Here is a 14,877-nt window from a genome sequence, read left to right on the forward strand (position 1 = left end):
TTTCAGTCTGTCTTTCTCTTTGTCTCTTTGTTTCTTCTCTACCATGCTGTCTCACTCTCTCTGTCTTTCTCTCTCAAACTCTCTCTCTCTCACACACACACACACACACACACACACACACACACACACACGCTCTCACAAACACACACACTCTGACACACATATAAGAGAGAAATTCACCAGTGGCTGTGTGCCATCCTGACTAAATACCAACTATCTATCATCTGAGATATTTCATACTTTCTCAATTCAATAAGCCAATATGATTTATGTAGTGGCTGGGGTGGCTTTGGTATAGAATTATGTTGAGGTTTAGGACTATAGACAGTAATATACATTAAGTTCTTCATGTTTTAAATTTAAGTGCATATTAAAAAATGCCTGAAAGGTAGATTTTTTTTATCTAAATCCGTATTCTGTATAAACTTTAAAACTGCTTGAGGTATTTTTAGTGAATCAGTATGGATTTTAATCTTGCATGGAAAATATTGCAGAGACACACACATAAGTCTTTATCTAGTATTTAAAGCCACACAAGCCACACAGGCATAGCATTGCAGGCCAGTGCAACACCCTGGTTACCACTGGTTGCTAGGGAAAAATGTATATTCCCCCACTGATTTGCAAATCATTTGCCTGAGGTTGCTGGCTTTCACCAGGTGAAATCGATCACAAAGAGGTGACCTGCACTAAAAACCTTGTTGTGATTGCTTTGGTTGCGGTCACCCATTGTTTGCCTGAAAGACTTTACTCTCCGAGCTGTAGAGAAACTTGAAAAAGTGCATCAAAAACCAGGACTGCTGACCATTTGGCTTCAGGGGAAACATTGTGCAATACCGTTGCAGCGATGAGGATTTCAAAAATGGTCTCCATTTCCATTTTGAATAAGAATAATATAAACGAATTTTCACAGTTTTTCTGTCAGTTGGCGAGTACTTCACAAGTGTTTGCAGACAACTCATCAAGTCCATGCAAACTACTGGTGACAAAAGGAATATGCTAGCGACCAAAGCAATGGTAAGGAAGTTTTCATTGCAGCACTCTATACCACTTTGTGACTATTTCATGGAAGATTGAGAGCTAATTGCTACAATTTGTGTACTTTGCATATGTGCGGTATTCTGCTGCATCTCAGAACGTGAAGCATTAATGGCTATGGGAAGTGTCTGTGCAGTTGGTCCGCAGTGCGATTACTGTGTTCACATCTGCACAAATGAACCACACCAATGGAAATTAAATGGAGATGAACACTGCAGGTGTGAAAACAACCTTGGATATTAAAACTTCAAGCCTCCTGGGAAAATACAGTGGACCGCAGAGAGTGTGAAGGAGTGGGTAATTTACAGTGTTCCTTATTTTTCATAAATCAGAGGTAAATGAGTCTTTTTCTGGATAAATCAAACTTGTTAATGCAATCGTAAAAGTATTTGAACTCTTTGAGAAGTATGCAGTTTTGGGGTTTTTCCTTTGGCAATTGCACTCAGCCAAAGTTAAAACCGTTTGTCCCAAAAGTTCCAAGATGCAAACAAATTCAGCTCCACGCAGCTGCCGTGCACATTAAATAAAATGTTGCATGCAGTATTCTTGCCATATGTGCATCTACGCAGAGTGCCTTTATTGGCAATGTTTTTTCAACTTTAATTGTATTAAAGGCATTGCTTACAAGAATGGACATAAAATAAGAGCAGATGGGAGCTGTGATACAAGTCAGCAAACACAAATCCTTTTGATCTACGCCTCCGCACCAAGCTTCACGAATTCACAAAATCAGCAAACTATAATTTCCATTCCCATTTTCACTTCATAAGAGTTGTACAACCCGATCAGTAATCTGTTCTCCCCAACTTTTTTTCTTAGACTTGCTGCTATTGTTTGGTGAGGCTGAAACCAAGACGGGGGGAATGCAAATTATTTATTATACACATTCATTTCTGTTGTCTTACATTGTTTATTTATGCTCGGATTTTTTGCAATAACAGCATTTTTCACTGGCTGCAGGCCCAGCGAATAAACTGCGGGAACATGATGTGATTTACATTCAAAAGCATTCCTCTGTGTTGCTCTCACAACTACAAAGCAGTCTGAGGAAGGAAACAGGACCATCTGTAACTTTCTTCTCTCTCAGTGGGACAGCGTACAGCAGCAACACAAAAAGCCTGTCTATATTTGCGCGCATGGATGATAATGCAAAGGTTTTGAGATGTTTGTGTTTTTTCTGAGTGGATTACTGAAGAGTATGAGCATGAGTTTGTGTATATGTATCTGTGCAAAAACTTTTTTCTTTAGGCAAAACACTTCTGGTCTGTCAAGACTTTCTTGGTGGTTTTTCTCTGTAGGTACTGCTGTGGAAAGGAAATGTTCATTTCACTAATGCTGTGAAATGGGCTGAAAAGAGCCTTTCACTGACTCATGCAACTTTTCTCCATTTAGACAACATTGTCTGCTCAAGCTGGATAAACAATACTGCACAAAGTAGTCGCTGGAAATGTAGCAGATTCATGTAACAGAGATAACTAGATATTGTCTTCTTTACCACACATACTGATTTCTTTTACTTTTCTACAGTACACCTCCATTTTCAACTGTTTATGCTAGTCGCGGTTATTGGGTCCTCAAGCTGGCTGTCTCAGCAAAAATGATTACCTGCTGAAGGCTGGTCAGCTCATCTTTTTTTATTATTAGTTATCTGTAACCCCAGACTTTCACGTAGCTTCCTCTACAGCAGCACAGGACCTTATACCACATTTTCCACACATGCTGTAGTTCTCCCAAGACCTATAAATAGGCCTTGATTTTTTTTAGTGCAATCATTGTTTCATTGTTGCACTTTTGATTTGCAATCACACACTGTGGTTTCTTTTGTTTGTTTGTTTGGTTTCTTTTACTGAACTGCAGCAAATTGAAAGAGGCGTGTACTGAAAAGAAAAACAAAGTGGTAATTTAAAGAAAAAAAAAAAATAAAAAAAAATATATATATATATATATATATATATATATATATATATATGTAACAACTATGTTTGGCCCCGGTCAACCATCAGTTGGTTGTTAGGGAAAAATGTGTATTCCCTGACTGGTTGGTGAGTGGTTGCAGGAGGTTGCTGTCACTACGTGTAATTGGTTGCAAAAAGGTATATGATATCATCGAGATTGCAAATCAACTGCTTACAGTTTTGTTATTTTATTGTAATACCTATACTAATTTAAATAAATATTACCTCTGGCTTATTCCCCCCATATGAGAATAATGAAAAAAGACTAAAACTAATGATGAAACTAATAAAAATTTAAATAAAAAAAGAATAACAAATAATAAAGACAGAACAGAAATGAGCAAACCCAAAAACTGATTTGAAAGTTGGCATGTGTTTGCTGACATTTGGGAGTAACACTATAGGTTGCTGCAGTATCTGCTAGCGACTAAATCAAAACCAAGGAGATTTTTTGTGCATAACCCTGTTTGCAACTAATTTCACCCAACGACAGCAGCCATTCACCAACAATGGCATGGGCTATGCATTTACAGAAATCATAGGTAATTTGATTGGCAGGAGGTTGCCTGAGGTCACTGAACGGTATCTAGACAGTCTAGGCAAAGTCATGTGTCAAGTGTTTCTTCCAGTGGCAAAAAACATTATAAAGAGGAGTTAAGGGTAGGTGGTAGGGTCCACCACTCATCTGGAACCGATGACTCTTCTGCTTTCTTATTTCCCTTTTAGTTAAATATTTTTTCTTGTTACCTCAGCCATTTTTCATTCTGCTGTATCCTGTTTTTCAGCTCATGATCTTGGCTTGAGTCATTTCTAGCAGCAGTGAACAAAACTGTTCTAATAAACCTGCTGCAAACGGCAGACCAGTGACCAAATGGTGGAGAGATAGCGATGCATTCAGCTGCTAAAGACAGAGACATTTTTTTCACATGTATGAGTGAAGATTATAGAAGATGTTTTTACAAAACACCAGAAAATATTACTCTGAATTCCTTTTTACTAAATAAATAGGGTTAATGTGTTAGCACATGATTGCTTATCAGCCCAGCAGAGGCTTCATCCTGCATACAAAGTAGCAAACACATAATAAATTTCATATTGTTATATATATATATATATTTGAAAATAATATTGCAGAACTGTAAACAGTGACTTTGCATGTTTATTTCCCTCATGAAGAGCACAGATGGAGATGAATATCTCTCCCGCCTGTAATGTTTGAAGAACTAACAGAGGAGTCTAGTTCTTTTGTTTACTTAATCAACCTTCTTTGCTGGAATAAGCCAAAGTGAAAATGACACCAATTTCAGAGAATTTGCAACCGCTCTAATCTGAAAGGAGCTACGTCCAGCAGAGCATGCTATTTTGTGTCTCGGAGGGTGAGTGAGACACCCGCTAGAGCAAAGAGGGCTTGGATTTTGTGTCTTGTGTGGGTGCATGTGTATGTATTTGAGTGACTATGCCTCAGGAGGTTTGTTGCAACAAAAAAACTCAATAGTACAACAAACAAGGAAAGCAAACAAGTCCTTTTTCTGTTTTCCTTGTTGATACATAGCTTTGATATTGGCCGTTCTTTTCTCAGCAAGGGGATGTGTACATACTAGAGATGGCACGATACCACTTTTTTATGTCCAATACCGATACCGATATCATAAATTTGGATATCTGCCGATACCGATATGAATCCGATATAGTGTTTTTTAATCAACAAAACTGTTTTTTAAATATCTTGCTGCATTTTGTATAAGTTCATACTCAAGTTTAAAACAACAACTACACTAAAGCTATTCTGTTATACCTGTATGCAAAAAAAAATATTTCATAGTTCAGCAATACTGATCAATCTAATAAACTTACAGTTTTTTACAGACGCTAGGACACATTTCCCAATACTTAGGTCACTTTTGCAAAACTCTTCACACAATCCTCCTAACTGACCGTCAGCTTGGCAAAGCAGTTCATTTCACATTCAAAATGCACTACAACTACCAAAACACTTCATTCAGGTCTCAAATAAACTCATTCTTCCAGAACACTAGCAAAGGTTGACAGCCGACAAACACACTTTGTCACCCACAAAACAATGACCTAAAAAACACTAACAACATGTAGCATTACACAGTGTTTTCTTGTGTAAAACAAGGACACATCTCTGTTTATAATTTCAATATATGTTACTGGAATGAATCAGACATCATGCAGAATTCGTTAATATTTGTTTATGTATTTTTATTTTTTTGCACTAAGTAATCCCAAAATACAAGAATTTGTATACACACCATCCACTGATACACATACAATAGTAATGCTAATCTACTCGGTCTTCTCCATTTGGCCACATCACATCTTATGTCATCTAGGGCAATACACCTAGGAAAGAATCTTCTGGCATGCCAGAATTGAAGGAGTTGAAAAATTGAAGGAGTAACACCTGTGTAGATGTTCATCTACAATGAGAATAAGCTGTGGCTGGTTAAACTGCATTTTTAGATTTAAAATATGTTTCAATAAAATATTGCTGTTGGATTTTGCTGTCTTTTCAAGTTTTGCATTATGTTATTGTTTTGGCCATAAGTTTAACAGTTTTGAAAACAGTATGTAAGCACATGCAAAATGTCCTGTACGTACAAAGATTTTTGGCAGTTGTTGTGTCTGAGTGAGAAGATGATTCATGAAATTTGAGAGATGTAGTCATTGAATGCATTTTGTGCCAAAACAATGATAACTGGTCCTCAGTTTAGCCCACATAGACTTCTGTTGTGCTCACTGTGTGAGGAGTTTTGCAAACGTGACCTAAGTATTGAGAAATGTGTCCTAGCGTCTGTAAAAAACTGTAAACCTGCACCATCCTCCCTATTCTGGTATTTTAAAGAGTACTTAGCGTAAATATTAAGCAACCTAACTAATAGGGTTCCAACTCCCAGCAACAAAAATAAATAAATAAAAAATAGGGAACCACCCCTCACACTCCACCTCATGATGCTTAATCGACGTAATCAACCTTAATTTGATGCAGTGTGAAAAAAAATGCACAGAAATCAATTATTTTTCAAGAAATATTAAATAGATTCAACATCTTTCTTCAACAAAATTGCAGACTGCACAGATGGTACCTTCCCAAAGGAAAAAGTACTATAGCTTACTAGGGTATATATATTATACTTAATAGTTACTATATACAGTAATGGACTTCTATTCATTTTGCATCAAATTAAAACTTTGGGTGTCAGATAATTATTTATTAAAAGCTAGACATTTTAAATGAGAATAAGAAAGAAAAGTATGTCTTTGTGCCCCCTTTTCCCTGTTAACGCCCTATCGGCCCCCCTGGCTAAACTTTGCTAGATCCGCCCCTGCACAGTTACCAGCGTCAGCTACGTAGAAAAAGATCCTCGAGTAGAAAGTAATATTAAATACCAGAGGTGTGGACTCGAGTCACATGACTTGGACTCGAGTCAGACTCGAGTCATTAATTTTATGACTTTAGACTTGACTTGAAAAAATGTTCTAAGACTTGTGACTTGACTTGGACTTTTACACCAATGACTTGGGACTTGAATTGGACTTGAACCGGTTTACTTGAAAAGACTTGATATTTTACCCCAAATATAAAATTTAACATGCATATTATATAGAGATTGAAAATGTGACGTCATTCACGGGTAGAACCGCAAAGGATTCTGGGAACTCGTGGCAAGCGGTACTAGCGCACGCAGGCTTTCAATTAAAATCAGTTATACAGCGATAAAAAGAAACACAAAAATGTCAAGAAGCCGTTGTATTATTAACTGCAATAGCCGGTCGCATGACAGCCACGGGAAGCCGACGGGTAAAGAGATCGGTTGTTATCGGATTACGTCGTTGAAGAGAAATTGTTCGAGCCATGTTTCCGAAGTAACAAAGACGCGACGGGTGGCCTGGATTGCAGCCATTCAAAGATCAAATATAACGTCCCAGAACACTCCAGCTCACAGGTTAGTCTGCTCCAAGCATTTACACGAAGGTCAGTGTTTTTTAGTAGTTAATACGTCATTTTCATAACATAATTAGTGATATAGGTTACAAGCAAGTCTGGCGCTGAACAGAAATTGTCGCGCTATGCTCCTTTATTTATTGTGCATAAATAGTGAATTGTCCTGACACAATATTGCGTTTCGCTTCTGTTATTATGGTACACTGACAAAAACATATACTTTTATTCACAGGATAAAACAGGTTTTTTGTATCACTAATTGCCCAGTACGATTACAGCATACAATATTGTTGTCACTGCTACATTTCTGTGATGCTACCAGAAATTATTTCCACTACTAATTAATTACCGTTGAGCTCAAAGGTCCTATTAATAAACGGTTAACGAATGTGTATTTATGACGACAATTTGTGAGACTGGTAAACTTATGATACGTACGATGGTCTTTCGTTCTACACGGTGCAGTTCAAGGTCCTGTACCCATCCGTCGGTAAACTGTACCTGGGCTTGTTGCAGTGACCTGAAGTTACTAAACTTCATGAGTGTGTGCACTCACTCCAAGAACCGTATGATTATAAATATGCATATAAATATGCCAAGATGAGATAGCTGACTTCATCTAACTAGCAAATGTTGTCCAGGCTACGTTGGTGATACAGTTTTTTTTAATGTGTATATTTTTGTCATGCGATTTTAAAGCTGGTCCTACAACCGCATCCAAGAATAACATGCAGCTTATCTCAGAACTGTCGGTGAAAATTATTCTTGGAGCTAGGTTTAATTGAGCTGCATTTTAAAGAGGTGCAATTTCACAATTTGTGTATATTTTCTAAGTTCACTATTTTGTCATGTGTTGAGAAAAACACAGATTTTAAAATTACACGGTCTAATATTTACATTTAGCATATAACTGCAACATTATTTTTTCGTTGTTTTTTTTTTTAAAGACTCGAAAGGACTTGAAATTCAAAGTTTCAGACTTGTGACTTGACTCGGACTTTTACACCAGTGACTTGAGACTCGACTCTGACTTGCCTGACATTACTTGAGACTTGACTTGAGACTTGAGGATAAAGACTTGAGACTTACTTGAGACTTGCAAAACAATGACTTGGTCCCACCTCTGTTAAATACATTCTAACAACAGCTGATCAAGCTTAAACGTGCTGCTGTTGTTCAGCCGCTGGTTTCCTCTTTCTGGTGCGAAGTGGGCCAAAAGCAAACTAGAGACACGGACTCGCGACAGAAAAGCCGATCAGCTGATCATTAAGCAGTTTCATGATTGAAGTAGCAGCAAGAAGAAGCAGTCGCTCCATATATCGCTTGTTAAGCTTAATGCAGGAATGCTTTACAAACATTCAGAGGTGGACTTACACACTTGCTTTACTTCTCTCGGGATAACTTTGTCGGAGATGAAATGCCGGGTTGCTAGCGAAGCTCCAAATGCTATCCAGACCACCACAGGTCCCGCATGCCACAGCCGCTCTATCACGTGATGCATACTGCTCCGATGTGCTAACGTTCTGAGGTGAGTTACGGCGTGTGGCAAGTTTTGTGAGGTGCTTTCGTGATATTTAATGGATCGGATTACATTTTTTATTTTTCTCCGATATCCGATCCAGTAATTTAGGTCAGTATCATACCGATACGTAATATCGGATCGGTCCATCTCTAGTACATACATACCTGTGTGAGCTTTTGTTTGTATGTTTATAGGTTTTTTTTGTGTGTGTGTGTGTGTCTTCAGTATCATTGCAATGTCCCACTGTTACTCTGCCATTATAAATGAGGCATAATAGACAGGACTTATTTGTCAGTGAATATATGTGTTGACTTTTACTGCTAATTTAGTATATATAGACACAGACAATCTACAAGAGACAGAGATGACTTAAGAAGGCTGAACTGCACGTCTTTACCTGTGGTTTGCATACATCTCAGTTCGTTATGTAGTACGTGGGTGTAATAAACACCTCTGCAGTGTTAGCAGTGCTAATGCCTGTGCATCTTTACCACTGAGCAATTTGCATTTCAAATCATCTCCAGAGAGCGCTGTAACTCTTAAGTCCGGGATAAAGCGATTCAAATGTGGAATTGCTCTAATGCTAATTTAATGTTCCACTCTCTTGGACAGGTGCAGAGTCAGGGGGAGATTGGCTACAAGAGAACAAAGTCCTCACGGAGAAGGTACCGTCCGCATACACAAACATAGGCGCTCACCTACGTGTCGAGACACATTAATGAACATCCATATTTTTCCCTCTGGCTATAGTGTAATGTTCAATTTAATGGTCTAATGTTCCTTAATGACTGCTTTATGTGCATGGACTTATTGTGAATCTATCAACCTGAAGCACATCTAATCAGACAATTAGCCCTCATCTTGGGCTAATTTCCATGTATGTATTCATCACCATTAGTGGCTTTCTAATAGAAACACAAATGAATTATCAGCTTTCTCTCACATAGTGCACACACACACCTATACAAACACACACACACACATACACATACACACACAAAACTCGCTTTCACTCCTTAATGAGGACATCAAATTGACATAATGCTTTCACTAGGCTAACCCTAAGCCCTCCCCTAATTTGATCCCCACAAGTGACTGTTGGTACCCACAAATATAGGACCTTTTTTTGGTCATCACAAAGATTATACAAATACACACACACACACACACACACACACACACACAACCCCGTTCAGCTATCTTAGCGAGGACCTTCATTAACACAATGCTTTCCCTAGCCCCTTACCCTTACCCTAACCATTAAAAATGAATGCCTAACCCTAACCCTAGGAGCCTTAAAGGAGAAAACTGGATGATCCAGCAGCCACTAGGACCACGCAATAAAAACTTCAGCAAAAGAGAACTAAATCAAACTCTCTCTTATACCTAACCATAACCTAATTGCAACCCTGACACTAAAACCACACTTTGAGCCTCAAAAATGGCTTTAAATGCCTTCAAATTTGTGAGGACCGGGTTGTGTGTCCTCGCAAGTGACTGTTGGTTCTCACAAGTATAGTAGAATGCAGGTTTCAGTCCTCACAAAGATAGCTAGACAGGAACACACACACACACACACACACACACACACACACACACACACACACATACAGTGTTGCATACAAATGATCCATATTCTTTACAAACACAGAAAGCTAGCGATCATCAAACCAAGATAAAAACATAGACCATCTGATCTTTCGGTATTAACCCCCATGTATAGTCCAGAGTTTCTAATTGCTCCCATTCAGGCGTGAAAAGGTTCTGACAGAAAGTCATCTATTGCAAACATGCATGAGAGAGCATGCAATCAGCTGTTAATGTTCTTCTGCCTGCAGATTGCTGAGATGTCGGCATTGTGATTTGTTCAGTCAGGTGTCTGTTATTTATTTAGCTTCAGTGTCAGTTTCAGGTTAATTGCTGTATCCTAAATAACAAATGTACACAAGTAATACATTCAGATCAAGTATCTCTAAGCTTGTATTAGTTAGTTATACAGTGCTTTACTTCTCTATCGGAGCATTTAAAGTGCTTTGTACTGCAAGCGTCATTCACCCAATCACACACACACACACACACACACACACACACACACACACACACACACACACACACACACACACACACACACACACACACGGTACTTTCAACATCTTCATTCAATTCAATTAAATATTCAGTTAAATTTCATTTACACAGCGCAAAAAACCAAGAACAGTTGCCTCAAAGCGCTTTATATTGTGAGGTAAAGACGCTACAATAATCCAAAGAAAACAGAGAAACCCCCAACAATCATATGAATCCTATGAGCAACCACTTTGGCGATAGTGGGAACAAAAAACTCCCTTTTAACAGAGAGAAACCTCCAGCAGAACCAGGCTCAGGGAGGGGCAGCCATCTGCCCTGACTGGTTGGGATGAAGGGAGGAAGACATTCTGTGCCTTTAAGCATTTTGCCTAATATTCATGCACACACTCACACTCTGATGGTAACTTTCAGTAGCTTGCCCAAGGATACTTCGACATATAGACTGGAGAAGCCGCAGCCATGATCTGTGGGCTGTAGCGCATAGCTGTTCTGCGCTAGTACAGCAATTCTCCAGGTTAATTCCATTAAGACTCCAACATGCTAAGCAGTTTCTTGACACTGTTCCATCTTATTCTTGCTCCTTACAGCTGATTTAAACTTCTTGGGCAAATCTGTGTACAGAGACTACGATGTAATCTACCCAAGTGGATGACGTTGATGCCAGTGTTTATGTTCATGTATAGACCTCATCTTTGAAGGATTGCAAAGAGTGTTGATTTAAATTGACAGAGAGAGACACAGCACTTCTTTTTTCACTCTTCAATAAACATTTTTCCAGTCTAGAAGGAATATACAGTTCATACACATGGCAGTAAACTTAAATTAGTATCCGTAATTTAATATAATATTATAAATAGATGTTTCTTCAGGTACGAGGCATTACTGCCTTATTGATGATATGTAAGTTTGAGTCGCACTCTCTGATTTGGGAATATGATGCACTGCTCTGTGTAATTACACATGGGTTAAACAGCTTTAGCATCTTTATCTCTTAATTAAATTTTCAGCCCTGGGACAAAATAGGAACACAACCTACACTGCTTATACACTGAACTGGGGAGAATCTTGCACAGATTTTAATTTTAGGCAGTGATTATCAGGAATGTAGCAGGTGTCCGTAGGATTGGTCTTGAGTGCCAGTACTTCAAACAGAATTTTTTTTTTCCCGGATAATAAAGTAAATCTATTAGTTGCATAAACAGGATTATGATTAGGACCAGTTTCACAGTTTACACACCATGCATAATATTTTTTCTGGCAGTCCTTACAGCAGTGATTGTTGTGTGCATATTAATCACTTCAACATAATTTAATTTCATCTTACATTTTAACTGCAGGTTAATAAAGTGTTCAGTATTTTCACAAGTTACTTCTGTATGGAGCCACATTAATTACATTATTAATTGTGTTACATAGAAGAAAAAAGTATATTTTTGCAGTGTGAAATTATTGTGTGAAATTATTTTTACTTGCAATGTTTGTCTTGTGGTTTTAACATTTATGTGAACCTTTTGATTGTGACTGAGAATCAGGACAGACAGCAGTCTTTCAGCTGGAGATTTAAATGTTTCTGACTTTGTCATCAATTGGATAGAAGAATGGACTGAAATGCAGACACAAAAACAATATGAAGTAAATATCACGAAGTCTATGTGGTTACTTAGTGGTGTGCTGTTTATTCTGGCAGCTGTTTGTTCTCTGTCTCTTGGTTCTAGTTTTACTTATCCTGTGTCATTGTCTTGATTATATGAAAACAGCAGTTGAACATTGTGGAAGTCTTTATTGATGTGTCTTTATTGTCTTCTTTTGTCCGCTTTTATAAATCGGTGCGTGGGGAGGCTCGGCTAATTTGGGTAGCACAGAAGTAAGAGAAGACCTTTTCTGCCTGCCTAGATATATAGACCTCCTCTTTGAAGGCCTGCAAAAAGTATTGGTTTGAATTGACAGGGATACACACCACTTCTCTTGAATAAGCACTATTTCAGTCTAGAAATAATCAGATCAACATACATGTGTCAGTATAATTAAATCATTGTTTCAATTTCAGGATGTTTCTTTTTTTAATGGATGTTTCTTCAGGCTTTACCGCCTTATTGATGATATGCAGTTTCCATCTCTCATTATGTGTATGTTTAAATAGCCTGTTTTCTTTTTTTTGGTTTTCTTTGGTTGTTTCCTTTTCTTTTTTTGAACGTAGTTATTATTTTTTCATTGTGGGTTGGTAATATGTAGTTTTCATTTTTTACATTTTTTGAAATCCTTTTTTTTGTTTTTAATCCTGTTAAATCAGGGAATTGGAGGAAGGAAAGTAACAAGACACAGCTGAAACTAATCTGGATAATGACAGGGGAGGAAGTACAACTAAATGTAAAACACAGGAGACAAATGATTACCAAAATAAAACCGTTAATAATTTCAATCGGAACTGAGACACTGAACATGTGTGCTTAACAGGAGGGAAAACACACGGGGAGGAAGTAGAAGGAAACACAGAGGAAAGTAATTAACTCATTAGGTACAAAGTGTAACTAGAATTAAAATACAACCAGGACTGGAGACCCTGGAAAACTAGAGAAATGAGAATAAAAAAATAAACTATAAATGAAACTAAGAACAAAGCAGTCAGCCAGACAGCATCTAATAGTAAGCGTGAATTTAACCTCCAAGAAACTCTAGTCGATCACAATAGACTATGATGTTGTTGAGACTGACACAAATGAACACATCAGAATGCAGATGTATATCCTTGATTTGTTTTATATAGTTTAAAATTGAAGGGAACCAGGGAAAACTCGCCATGGATAGCTTCTTTATCATCGTAATGGAACACTTGTAGAGGTTCGATAGCAGCAGAGAGAGAACAATTACTTGTAGCAAAACAGAGTAAAATGGAAGACAGGAGGTAAAACGATGATAGTGGAATAGCAATTGACAATTTTTGTTGCTGCTTTGTTTAAAACCTTTAGACTGATTAAACAGTTTGATTACTCCTGCAGTCATTAAATATGAGAAGAGGCAGCAGCAGCCATGATTTTGAATCAACTTAGCTAGCAAATATGTGGTCAAGCATGCAGAAACAAAATTTATTTCAGAGTGAGCCAGTTTATTCTGACTGAAGTGCTCTGATTGAGCTTATCCTCTGGGTATTGGTAGCATGTCGAGCAGCTACTGAGAGAGAGACAACGGATGAGAAGGCGATACAAGGGCTTGAATGGCAGGAGAATAACAAGTCGAAGCCCAGAGCATGAGAAACATATACACAGACAAAAAGGAGAGGGAAAATCAAAAGAGATGGAGAGAGGGATGGTAGACAAAGAGGAAGGCTAAGCAGAGTGGAGACGAGGTGAGAGTGACAGCAGTGGAAGCCTTTGATCTTAGGCTTCTAATCAATGGGGATTATGGTCTCTGTGCCTGTGTCAGTCCTAATTATTGCACCGGCACATAGAGACAGTGGGCATCCAGAAAAACAGCAGACAAATACAACCCCATCTTCCAAAAAGAGGCATTCTGCAAAGCTCCATATAGGTGAATATGATCAGACACATGAAGTGTTTGACAGGACACAGAAATCCAGCGTGGAGATGGATTCAGCATAGAAAGTTGATTCTGGTCATATTAAAATCGTCTCTGGAGACTGCACTGCCATGACTAGTCAAACCGGAGTGACTGTAATGTGCCAGCGGGGAGTGCATCTCCACTACGGGGAGTAAACATTGTGAATACATGACATGGGAAATCACATGAAACATAACGTAACAGAAGACTGTAAACTGCAGCATAAGGATAGGCAGAGCCTGGAGAGCTACTTTTAAATCTTTGAATTCTTTCAGCTTCCAGTGACAGCAGATGGATTCCACTGACTGCATCTAGGGAGTTAAGATTTTACTGATGTTTTCCTGAGACACAGTCTGAAATATGATGGATTATGCATCTCGTCCCTAATGCTTTTCTCCTCTTTTGTATTTACACGTAGCACTGTAAACTGCAAAACACTGTCAAAGTATAATTCATAGTATCCAAGAATTTTTAGGGAATAGCCTAAAAATATTTAATGCACATTTAATACATAACATGCTATTTCATTGAGTCAGTGGGTTCCTGCAGAATTGCAGATCTGCATTAAATACTGGAAGACTATGTGTTAAATATGCTAAAGCATGAATGTGCTCACACTTGGCAGGTTTGGTTTGATTAAAGCATACTCTGGTGCAGTTGCTCTGTTAGAATGGCTCATTTGAGCAACTGCAGATGCTGCCATCCCAACTTTTGTGCTCATATTGCTTCAAATTTTGTGCACTTTCCAT

The 14,877-nt window shown here is 38.1% G+C and overlaps 1 protein-coding gene across 4 annotated transcripts in view; it reads left to right on the plus strand.

Moving 5' to 3' along the window:
* Window positions 1–14,877, plus strand: part of tnr (tenascin R (restrictin, janusin)) — a 216,458-nt gene that overhangs the window by 94,797 nt on the left and 106,784 nt on the right. For all 4 annotated transcript variants that reach the window (XM_082513738.1, XM_082513735.1, XM_082513736.1 and 1 more), the window contains exon 3: window positions 9,098–9,150. The gene's annotated coding sequence lies outside the window, so the exon portion shown is untranslated. The remainder of the gene's footprint in view (window positions 1–9,097; window positions 9,151–14,877) is intronic.

The sequence above is a fragment of the Aulonocara stuartgranti genome, assembly GCF_965226115.1.
Source record: "Aulonocara stuartgranti genome assembly, chromosome: 18".
Classification (NCBI taxonomy): domain Eukaryota; kingdom Metazoa; phylum Chordata; class Actinopteri; order Cichliformes; family Cichlidae; genus Aulonocara; species Aulonocara stuartgranti.